Source organism: Pongo abelii, chromosome 14, assembly GCF_028885655.2.
Source record: "Pongo abelii isolate AG06213 chromosome 14, NHGRI_mPonAbe1-v2.0_pri, whole genome shotgun sequence".
NCBI classification, from domain to species: Eukaryota; Metazoa; Chordata; class Mammalia; order Primates; family Hominidae; genus Pongo; species Pongo abelii.
In genome coordinates this window covers 48,101,671-48,114,174 of record NC_071999.2, presented here as the reverse complement: position 1 = coordinate 48,114,174, position 12,504 = coordinate 48,101,671, and positions in this window count along the sequence as shown.

Below are 12,504 nucleotides of genomic sequence, written 5' to 3'. Positions count from 1 at the left end.
GGGCTGCAGAGCCTGGTCCAGGTTCCAGGATAATGAGAATGATGGTGAGAACTTGACCCAAGGTTGTCTTTACTTTTGTTTCCCCCTGAAGCAGCCAACAAGAAGTAGCAAAAGGGACATAGATGAAGATGCAGCAGGGAAAAGAGGGTTCCCAGAGCCTTGGCCCAGAGCTTTGTGGTCCTGGCAGCTGGTGTGGATTTCAGACCACCAGGATGGAGGAGGGCAGAACTGCTGCCTCATTGCTTGGGAACTCCCAGCCTCGTCAGCCACCAGAAGCAATAGGTGTGACTCAAAAAGGCAGTAATCCTGCCACTCAGCCTGCAGTGTCAAGGTTCTAGGCCATCACTGTGCAATGGAACCTTGTGCAATGCTGGACATGTTCTCAATGTGTCTTGTACATAATGGTAGTCTGTAGGTTCATGTGGCTGCTGAGCACTCCGTAAGTGGCTGATGTGCCTGTGGAAACAGATTTTTAATTCTATTTAATTTTAACTAATTTAATTTAATGTTTTTATTGTTTCATTATATTTTAATTTTTGTGGGTACATAGTAGGTGTATATATTTATGGGGTACATGAGATGTTTGGATACAGGCATGCAACGTGAAATAAGCACATCATGGAGAACGGGGTATCCATCCCCTCAAGCATTTATCCTTTGAGTTACAAACAATCCAATTACACTCCTAGAGTTATTTTAAAATGTACAATTAAGTTATTATTGACTATAGTCACCCTGTCGTGCTATCAAATAGTAGGTCTTATTCATTCTTTCTATTTTTTTATACCCACCTCCCCCCATCCAGCCCCCGACTACCCTTCCCAGCCTCTGGTAACTGTCCTTCTACTCTGTATGTCTATGTCCATGAGTTCAATTGTTTCAATTTTTAAATCCTATAAATAAGTGACAACATGAGATGTTTGTATTTCTGTGCCTATCTTATTTCACTTAACATAATGTTCTCCAGTTCCATCTGTGTTGTTGCAAATGACAGGATCTCATTCTTTTTTATGGCTGATTAGTACTCCATTATGTATTAATATATGTACCATATTTCCTTTCTTTCTTTTTTTTTTTTCTGGAGACAAAATCTTGCTCTATTCCCCAGGCTGGAGTACAGTGGTGTGATCTCAGCTCACTGCAAACTCTGCTTCCTGGGCTCAAGCGATTCTCATGCCTCAGCCTCCCATGTACTGGGATTACAGGCATCCACCACCACACCCAGCTAATTTTTGTATTTTTAGTAGAGATGGAGTTTCACCATGTTGGCCAGGCTGGTCTTGAACTCCTTACCTCAGGCAATCCACCTGCCTTGGCCTCCCAAAGTGCTGGGATTACAGGCTTGAGCCACCATGCCTGGCCTATGTACCACATTTTCTTTTTCCATTCATCTGTTGATGGATGCTTAAGTTGCTCCCAAATCTTAGCCATTGTAAACACTGCTGCAACAAACATAGGAGTGCAGATATCTCTTCTATATACTGATCTCCTTTTTTGTGGGTATATACCCAGCAGTGAGATTGCTGGATCCTATGGTAGCCTAATTTTTATTTTTTTGAGGAACCTCCAAACTGTTCTCCATAGTGGTCGTACTAAATTTTAACTAATTTAAATTCATATGTAAACAGTAACATGTGACTACTAGCTGCCACATTGGACAGTATAAATCTAGACTGTGGATTCCAGGCTAGCCAGCTCTGGGACAGTCTTTCTGTCCCCAGGCCTGTGCTGCAGGCAGGGCCCACAAGTTTTCTAGCCATCTATCTATCACAGGAACTCTGTGAGCAGACCCGGCTTGCGTCCTTATGTGTGTACGCATCCTTGGCTTTCACAGCAGTTTGACTTTCCTATGCCTTGCATGTGGGTGGGCGGGGAGCAGAGAAGAACAGCTGCTTGCATCAAGCAGGTTTTTTCTTGCAACCAAGCCAACTCAGGCTGATTTAAGCAGAATATACACTCATTACAAGGACATCAAGAGGATCACATATTCAGCAGGAGGGCAGAAGAACTAAGTTCAGGCTCCTACGGCCTGGACAATGGCTTGGGTCAAGTGAGGAGGTCACAGTCTACATTGCTGATACTGCTAGCTCCAATCACTGGATGCCCCCACTCAGTGTGCTGCACGTGCTGCCCTAAAAAGATTATCCTTCTGCAGCCACTGCCAGCACCCTTGTCATGGTTATAACTTGGCGGCGATGTGTCTGTTTGGTGGTGACTGGGCCATCTGGCCACCTGCTAGCTGCAAAGGAGGCTAGAAAAGCAAGTAGCTGCCACTTTCAGCCTCTAAAATGGGAGGCAAGATCTGCCTTAGCTCAGGGAATTCCACAAAGCCAAGGAGCGGGCTCAGATGCTCAGCAGCGATGGTAAGAATGAATATTCATTCATGACTACTGCATAAACTCATTCAAATCTCCATTGAGGCAAGCGAGAACTACATCCTGAATCCTCTAGCTTCTGGAAAGCCTATTGTGAATCTAGGCAGGCTAACAGGAAACTACAGCCAAGTCCCATTGTATTGGCCACCCTGTAGAACTGCCTTCCCCGAAGGGCATGGTGATGTGGTGCCATAGGCGGACAGAAAGGATGTTATATGACACAGCCCCATGAAACATATGTCTACCTAAGGACAATGTCCATGACATGTTGAGGACATTGTTCTTGACCCCTCACAGGGTCCTTTTTATGAGAAACTATGAGCGAAGTTCCTCTTAGGCCTCAGAACTGGAAAAGCCGTGCCTTGCCTGACCAGCTGTGAACAGTGTGAATCAAGGAACTGATAGGCACCAGCTTTGGGTTGGTTGCTGGAAAGCTGAGGGCCAAAGCCATGGCCCACCAAGAAGACCCCAGAGTAAATATTTTACATAAATTTTTCTTATTTCCTTTTGCCCTGATCTTGCCACCAACTTTCAAGTGAGTGATTTATTTTAAAGTTCAGTTATAAGTTTGTTTGACCTCAGCTCCTTTTTGGGGCAAGTCAAAAAAAAAAAAAAAAAAAAAAAACCATAATAATATCAGCCCATAAGTATGCCAACAGGTAATTTCAACATGCCGGAGATGCAAAAGGGCCAGTGGGCTCTCTGCCTGGGGACATGGGGACGCAGAGGCTGCGGAAAACTGCGAGGGCCCCCTTTGGAGAATGAAGAGGTGAGTGCTCATTCATGAAGAGGACAAGGCAAGGGAGACCCTTCCAGGCATCAGGAGCAAAACCAATATTGATGTTTGGTTTTCAGCCCTTTTTTCCTAACATTCCCTGCTGCAGTCTGGAGGTGGGGTTTTAACACCCAGGTTCCTGGATGGTTTTCTCTGACTCATATTTGTGCCTTCCACATTTTTCCAATTGTAGGGGGGCTGGAGCAGAGTGGGGGAGGACTCTGGTGCTAAATTAAGAGGCTATTTTTCTGGCCCCGCTTCAATCCCATCTGCCCCATTTGGCTTCCATCCCCACGACAGGTGGGCCTGGCACAGCAGCTTGGGCCTTTCAGTTAATTGTGGGCGGCTCTGAAAAGGCCTGTTCATTCACTTAGGAAAGAAACACCCAAATAAATCCACCCCCTTTGGAGGATTTAGCAGCCAAAGTAGCTTTCTAGAGAGCAAATGGTGCCAGACCAATTTAATTTCCTTGTCTGATAGAATGAAAGAGCACACAGATAAGGAAACAAGCAATAGATGCAATCTCCTGGGCTGCACAAGAGCTGCAATGCTGCCCGACATGATATCCTCATCAGCTGAGCAAAATGCCAGGGTTACAATGGGGTGAGATACAGAGGAGTCAAGCAGCACTTGATGGGCCAAATGCCTGAGGCCCTGGAGCCCTGGGTGGAACCTAGGCTCTGGGGCCAAGGATTGAGGTGCAGTGTTTCAAAGATCTTCCTGAGACTGAAGGGTTCCTTTATTTTACAGTTTGGTGACCTTCCTGATGAGCTTCAAGCAAGGTGCAGAGGATCTCTCATGGGAGGGGGTGGTGTGGCTTCAGGGCCCCTTGGTGGTGGGAAGCTTCACTGTGCTATGGAGCCACAACTGTCCTGAGAAGGGGCTCCTCTTCCCTTGGCCTGGCACCTTTTGTGTGAAACAGCATTTTATGTTTGAGAGAGCCTGGCCTTGGGTGTCTTGGGTGTCAGGCAGATCCTGAGATTTGGGTGCCATCTTTGATTCTTCTTATTAGCTGGGTGTGCTCAGACGAGTCACTTACCCTTTCCAGACCTCAGTTTCTTTGTCTGTGCAATGGGAATAATTCTGTGTACCTTGTTGTATACCGAGTATTAGAGGTTGAAATGAGTGTAAAATGCACAGGGCTTGGCACTCAGTAGGCACTAATAAATTGTCTTTCCTTTTCCCTCCTACACGCATGCTTCCCAGTGCACCCCAAATAGTTTGTGCCCAATGAAACAGCACTGGTTACATTAGTCCAGATATACCATTGTCACAAGGGGTCTATGTAATTAAAATGAAAATCCCTCGGGGGCCCAGAACCCCAGGACAGGAACTGTGTAATGAGACATAATCAAATAAAAAGTAAAGCACATAGGATCATAATCACAAATGAATATAGCCAGTTGGACTTTGTATTAGGGCACTCCAGAGAAACAGAATCAATGGGAGGTGCAGATAGAAGGGGAGATCCATTTTAAGAGATTTGCTCAGGAGGTTATAGAGCCTTGAAAGTTGAAAATCTGCCAGGTGGATCACCAGGCTGGAGACCCAGGGAAGAAGTCATGCTGCAGCTGAAGTCGGAAGGCTGTCTGCTGGCAGAATTCCTTCTTGCTTGGAGGAGGTCAGTATTTGTTCTATGAAAGTCTTTGACTGACTGGGTAAGGCCCACCCACATTATGGCAGGCAATCTGCTTCACTTAAAGTCCTCCCATTAGAATGTTAATCTCATCCAAAAACACCCCACAGAAACATCCAGAATAATGTTTGACAAAACACTTGGGCACTACAGTGCCCAGCCAATTTGACAAATTAACCACCTGCTCAGGGGAACCTCGTTTCAGTCCCCACCTCTTGCCCCACTGGGTTAGGGGGTACCCTTCTCTGCCCCCAGGGCCCATAGAGTCTTCTTAGAGCCAAGGCTCATGGCCTATCAAGCTCTGTATCCCAGTGACTAGCATAGGGCCAGGCACATAGTAAGTGCTTAATTAATGCTTATTGAATGTACAAGAACTAAGAGATTGTAGGTGCTTAGTGATTTCACTGATAGCCCTTCTGTCATCTTCTTGAACTAGGAGGATGCAGGAGTCGTTAGTCTGTCCCCTAACATCTGGACTTAGCTCCACCCAGGAATATACATGGCAGCATGGAGACCACCCACCAGCTTTCCCACTTACTGGCCGTGTGATTTAAGACAGCATACTTCACCGATGTGGCAAAGAGCAGGCACTCAACACACAACAGCTCTCATTCCGTAAAACCAGGATTAGCCAGAGAAATGCCTGCAGGGAAAGCTGACCAGACTGTGTGTATTCTGACACACCCCCAGGAAAGTCTAGAGAATCTTTGGCCCAGGCTTAGGACAAAGCAAGACATGACAGTGTTGGGGAGGACAATCAGGGCACTGTTATTTGAGTCTCTAAAAAGTGTTGGACACATTTGATTCCATCACTAAATCATCACAACAACTTTCCAGGCAGGGAGGGCTTTTGAAAGTGTTTTGTGCCATGAGTCTATAGACCTCTCGTCAAATAATGTTTCAACTGCTTATAAAAAAAATTATAAAGGAAACCAATTAATTTTAAATGCAGTTTTTATAAAATTTAAAAAACATTTGTGATACCATGGTGTATGTGCCTCATTACTAATGCATTAAATATCTAGCGGTAGGGGTGGGGGGAGGGGGGAGGGATAGCATTGGGAGATATACCTAATGCTAGATGACAAGTTGGTGGGTGCAGCGCACCAGCATGGCACATGTATACATATGTAACTTACCTGCACGTTGTGCACATGTACCATAGAGCCTAAAGTATAATAATAATAATAATAATAATAAAAATAAAAAAAAAAAAAAAAAAAAAATATCTAGCGGCAAGTCTAAAAGCAACTGTAATTTTGGACTGGATGTATACAAATGATATTTGGAGTTATCTGTAACAACTGTAATGTAATATAGGGGCGCGGTGGCTCACGCCTGTAATCCCAGCACTTTGGGAGGCCGAGGCGGGCGAATCACAAGGTCAGGAGATCCATACCATCCTGGCTAACACAATGAAACCCCGTCTCTTCTAAAAATACAAAAAATTAGCCAGGCGTGGTGGTGGGCGCCTGCAGTCCCAATTACTTGGGAGGCTGAGGCAGGAGAATGGCATGAACCCAGGAGGCAGAGCTTGCAGTGAGCCGAGATTGTGCCACTGCACTCCAGCCTGGGCAACAAAGCGAGACTCTGTCTCAAAAAAAAAAAGAAAAAGAAATATGTGTGGCTTGTTCTGGTGACAAAATCACAGGCTGCTAACAAATGTTGCTGACATTCATAATAAAACAAAATGCTAAATTTTAGTTAGAAATTTGTGAAAAACAAAAATGATTTTTTTTCCAATCCAAGTCCAAATACCCACCTCTATTTCATTCACAATTTCCTTGGACTCCATTATTAAGGTAAATCTTTTTATCCCCAATTTACAAATGAGAAAACACGAGTTCAGAGGAGTTAAGCAAACTTTCAAAGATCACACAGTAAGTGAAAGAGCCAGGGCTCAAACTCAGAAGTGCTGTTTGCCCCTAAAGTTTGCTCTATTTTCACTATAAACAGCAGTGCTTCTCAATCATGCTCACTTGTGAATTTGTTAAAATGCATATTCCTAGGCTCCACCACTCGAGATTCTGACTCAGCAGGTCTGCGGCAGGCTCTGAGATTCTGCATTTCTGACCAGGTCTCCCATGATGCTACACTGCTGATCCTGGGACCACACCGAACTTCCCAATAATGATTTGGGGAAACTCTATTCAAAGTAATGAGTCTCCCAGTCCTTGACTTCTGAGCGGGTGAAAGAGACGATCACTTTGGACAGTTGCACTGAAAGTCAGAGAGCCTTTGCAGTCAGATGTGCGGGTGCAGGCTGGTTCTCACCACCCCGTTTGGCTGTCTCCTTCCCCCTTTCCTTACCATCACTCTTTAAGCTGCCTGCTTTGATCATAATCCTTCTCCAGGCTGCCATTTTGTTCTGTTTCACTTGGATAAAAGTGCTGTGGCAGAAGAAAAGCCCTCAGAGTGATTTGCCCTCAGTTAGGCCCTGAGGATGGCCTTGCCTGCAGCTCTTGGAGTGAGCTGAGAGGTCCACACTGCCCCAGGCCCGGACCCCTGCTGCCCTCCTGAGCTGTGTTCCCGCAGAGCCCTTGCAGACAGGCTGTGCTCTGTGCCTGGGCCTCACTCAGCCTGCATCTAGTCCAGGGATGCTCAACGTTGGCTGGATATGGAGAAATACTGTTGCCTGGCTCCCACCCCAGAAAGTCTGATGGTCCGGGGTGCTGCCTGGGCATTAGAACTTGTAAAAGCTACACAGGGGATTCTAAGAAACAGGCAAAGCAGAGGATCACTGGTTTAGTGAAAGGAATTGAATTGTGCACACATTTACAGAGTGCCAGCCATGTGTCAATGTGTTACACGCATCACTTTATTTCATTCTCACAGCAATCCTGTGAAGTAAGTGATATACTTCCATTTTACAGTAAATTGTCCAAAGCCACACAACAAGTAAGTATATGACCTGGAATTTAAATCCACATTATCCTTTCTCCAAAGTCCGAGTTCATGAAATCTGCTATTTCCCTGTGAAGATGACATAAAAATGGCAACATTCTTACACCTAGGCCCGGCGTCTTCCTTTTAAATCAGTGTTTATTCTTTTTGCTGTGATCAAGTGTTTAAAAAATGTCACGGATCTGGAAATTCATCAGCCTGCACCTTAAGGAGGCTTGAAGATTTGCAAGGTCTTTTCCAGTTCCAGCTTTGGCTTCTTCGGAAGTCTATTTGTCACAAAAGTGCCTCCTGTTCATTTCACTGGATGCCTCCTCTGGCATCCTAAATGCAACATGACAAGTGACAAATGTTCTGAAAGGAAGGGAGGTCCTTGGACTACAATCATGTTGGAATGAATGACTACCCCGAGCAGACTAAATAAATTACCCAGCATTCACTTTAAGCCAGGAGAGAAGTTTTCAGGAACTTAGGCTAAGAGTCTTAAGCTCCCTAAGTGTCTTAAGGCAGCAGGATAAGGGGGAAAGAGGACAGACTATGCAGGTAGAAGACCTGGGAGCAGATCCAATCCTACCCCTTCCTGACCGTGTAGTTCTATGAAAAGTACTTATGCTCTTGAACCCCTTCTTTGTGAAATAAATCTTGAAATTTAATGCATTAATAATGAGGCACATACATTACTATATCACAAATGTTTTTCAATTTTATAAAAAATGTTGTTTTAAAAATTGATAGACTGCTAGCAAGACTAATAAAGAAGAAAAGAGAGAAGAATCAAATAGACACAATAAAAAATGATAAAGGGGATATCACCACCAATCCCACAGAAATACAAACTATCATCAGAGAGTGCTATAAACACCTCTATGCAAATAAACTAGAAAATCTAGAAGAAATGGATAAATTCCTTGACACATACATCCTCCCAAGACTAAACCAGGAAGAAGTTGAATCTCTGAATAGGCCAATAACAGGATCTGAAATTGAGGCAATAGTCAATAGCTTACCAACCAAAAAAAGTCCAGGACCTGATGGATTGACAGCCGAATTCTACCAGCATTACAAGGAGGAGCTGGTACCATTCCTTCTGAAACTATTCCAATCAATAGAAAAAGAGGGAATCCTCCCTAACTCATTTTATGAGGCCAGCATCATCCTGATACCAAAGCCTGGGAGAGACACAACCAAAAAAGAGAATTTTAGACCAATATCCTTGATGAACATCAATGCAAAAATCCTCAATAAAATACTGGCAAACCGAATCCAGCAGCACATCAAAAAGCTTATCCACCGTGATCAAGTGGGCTTCATCCCTGGGATGCAAGGCTGGTTCAATATACGCAAATCAATAAATGTAATCCAGCATATAAACAGAACCAAAGACAAAAACCACATGATTATCTCAATAGATGCAGAAAAGACCTTTGACAAAATTCAACAACCCTTCATGCTAAAATCTCTCAATAAATTAGGTATTGATGGGATGTATCTCAAAATAATAAGAGCTATGACAAACCCACAGCCAATATCATACTAAATGGGCAAAAACTGGAAGCATTCCCTTTGAAAACTGGCACAAGACAGGGATGCCCTCTCTCACCACTCCTGTTCAACATAGTGTTGGAAATTTTTGCCAGGGCAATCAGGCAGGAGAAGGAAATAAAGGGTATTCAATTAGGAAAAGAGGAAGTCAAATTGTCCCTGTTTGCAGATGACATGATTGTATATCTAGAAAACCCCATCTTCTCTGCCCAAAATCTCCTCAAGCTGATAAGCAATTTCAGCAAAGTCTCAGGATACAAAATCAATGTACAAAAATCACAAGCATTCTTATACACCAATAACAGACAAACAGAGAGCCAAATCATGAGTGAACTCTCATTCACAATTGCTTCAAAGAGAATAAAATGCCTAGGAATCCAACTTACAAGGGATGTGAAGGACCTCAAGGAGAACTACAAACCACTGCTCAATGAAATAAAAGAGGATACAAACAAATGGAAGAACATTCCATGCTCATGGGTAGGAAGAATCAATATCATGAAAATGGCCATCCTTCCCAAGGTAATTTATAGATTCAGTGCCATCCCCCATCAAGCTACCAATGACTTTCTTCACAGAATTGGAAAAAACTACTTTAAAGTTCATATGGAACCAAAAAAGAGCCCGCATTGCCAAGTCAATCCTAAGCCAAAAGAACAAAGCTGGAGGCATCACGCTACCTGACTTCAAACTATACTACAAGGCTACAGTAACCAAAATAGTATGGTACTGGTACCAAAACAGAGATATAGACCAATGGAACAGAACAGAGCCCTCAGAAATAATGCCGCATATCTACAACTATCTGATCTTTGAAAAACCTGACAAAAACAAGCAATGGGGAAAGGATTCCCTATTTAATAAATGGTGCTGGGAAAACTGGCTAGACATATGTAGAAAGCTGAAACTGGGTCCCTTCCTTACACCTTATACAAAAATTAATTCAAGATGGATTAAAGACTTAAACGTTAGACCTAAAACCATAAAAATCCTAGAAGAAAACCTAGGCATTACCACTCAGGACATAGGCATGGGCAAGGACTTCATGTCTAAAACACCAAAAGCAATGGCAACAAAAGCCAAAATTGACAAATGGGATCTAATTAAAGAGCTTCTGCACAGCAAAAGAAACTACCATCAGAGTGAACAGGCAACCTACAGAATGGGAGAAAATTTTTGCAACCTACTCATCTGACAAAGGGCTAATATCCAGAATCTACAATGAACTCAAACAAATTTACAAGAAAAAAACAACCCCATCAAAAAGTGGGTGAAGGATATGAACAGACACTTCTCAAAAGAAGACATTTATGCAGCCAAAAGACACATGAAAAAATGCTCATCATCACTGGCCATCAGAGAAATGCAAATCAAAACCACAATGAGATACCATCTCACACCAGTTGTTAGAATGGCAATCATTAAAAAGTCAGGAAACAACAGGTGCTGGAGAGGATGTGGAGAAATAGGAACACTTTTACACTGTTGGTGGGACTGTAAACCAGTTCAACCATTGTGGAAGTCAGTGTGGCGATTCCTCAGGGATCTAGAACTAGAAATACCATCTGACCCAGCCATCCCATTACTGGGTATATACCCAAAGGATTATAAATCATGCTGCTATAAAGACACATACACACATATGTTTATAGTGGCACTATTCACAATAGCAAAGACTTGGAACCAACCTAAATGTCCAACGACGATAGACTGGATTAAGAAAATGTGGCACATATACACCATGGAATACTATGCAGCCATAAAAAATGATGAGTTCATGTCCTTTGTAGGGACATGGATGAAACTGGAAACCATCATTCTCAGCAAACTATCACAAGGACAAAAAACCAAACACCGCATGTTCTCACTCATAGGTGGGAATTGAACAATGAGAACACATGGACACAGGAAGGGGAACATCACACTCTGGGGACTGTTGTGGGGTGGGGGGAGGGGGGAGGGATAGCATTAGGAGATATACCTAATGCTAAATGGCGAGTTAATGGGTGCAGCACACCAGCATGGCACATGTATACATATGTAACAAACCTGCACGTTGTGCACATGTACCCTAAAACTTAAAGTATAATAATAATAAAATAAAATTTTTAAAAAATGTTGTTTTAAACTAATTGGTTTCCTGTGAAATTTTTTTTGTTATGCATTTGAAAACATTATTTGAAAACAGATGCATAGCTAACTGGGTGTTGTAAGGATGAAAGAAATAATATAAAGAATGTTTGGCACAAATATCAGGCACTCAGCAATTAACAGCCATTAATATTATCATACCTTGCTTTGCCATAATCCTGGCCGAAGGACTGTTTCTTTTTTCCTCTAAATGCTCTTGGATGACGTTTTCAGCTGTTAAACACGTATTCTTATTTAGCCACAGTGTTGTTGTAAAATACTTTGGTTCAATTTCCAATCTAGAGATGAGCATATTTGCCTACAGGCGTTTCCTATAAGATCAATTCCCAAGGCTTTATGTGAATATGTACTAGAAAAGACCCCAGAAAAAAAGAATATAGTTGAGGTTAGGATGTTGGAAATACTGGTAGTTATCCATTCTTTTAAAAATCCACTCGGAATATTTGTATAGTACTTGAAATAAAATAAAAGCAGTGGAGTAAAAAAGATAGGCTGTGAAGATGAGCAGTTTTTGAAAAGCTATCATGTACAGGCACTAAGCAGGCATGTCTATATGAAATCATTAAACTCTCCAAATAACCCTCTGAGGTATGTATTATTATACCCATTTCATGGGTCAGGAATCCAAAAGAGGTTACAAAACTTCCACAAGATGACTGTGCTAACAGAGTGGGTCAGGGATTCAAACTTAGGTCAGTGTGACTTGGAAAGGTGTGCTCCTTCGACAGGTCCTATGGCCATCAGTGAGCACCTAATGCAAGTGGCTCAGCAAAGGCTGTCCTGCCTAGTCACATAGCTCGTTAGCTGCAAACTAGGAGACTAGAACCCATGTCTTTGTTCCTCAGAGTTATAGGAACTCAGGTATGTTCTTTGAGAAAAAAAATTGCCTCCATCAGATATATTTTTTAAAAGAAATTTACAAAGTCCTCAAGTAAATCTTTATTGGATAATTTAGGTTGGACCACATATTATCAGAAAATGCCTTGATAGTAACTGATAGATGTGTTGCTACACCTCCTCCCCTCTCAAAGCACTTTGGATGGGTAGATACAGTTTTCCAAGAGGCATCAGCATAAATATTAGATCATGAAAAGAAACACTAGGCACCATCCTCCTTTGAAAGT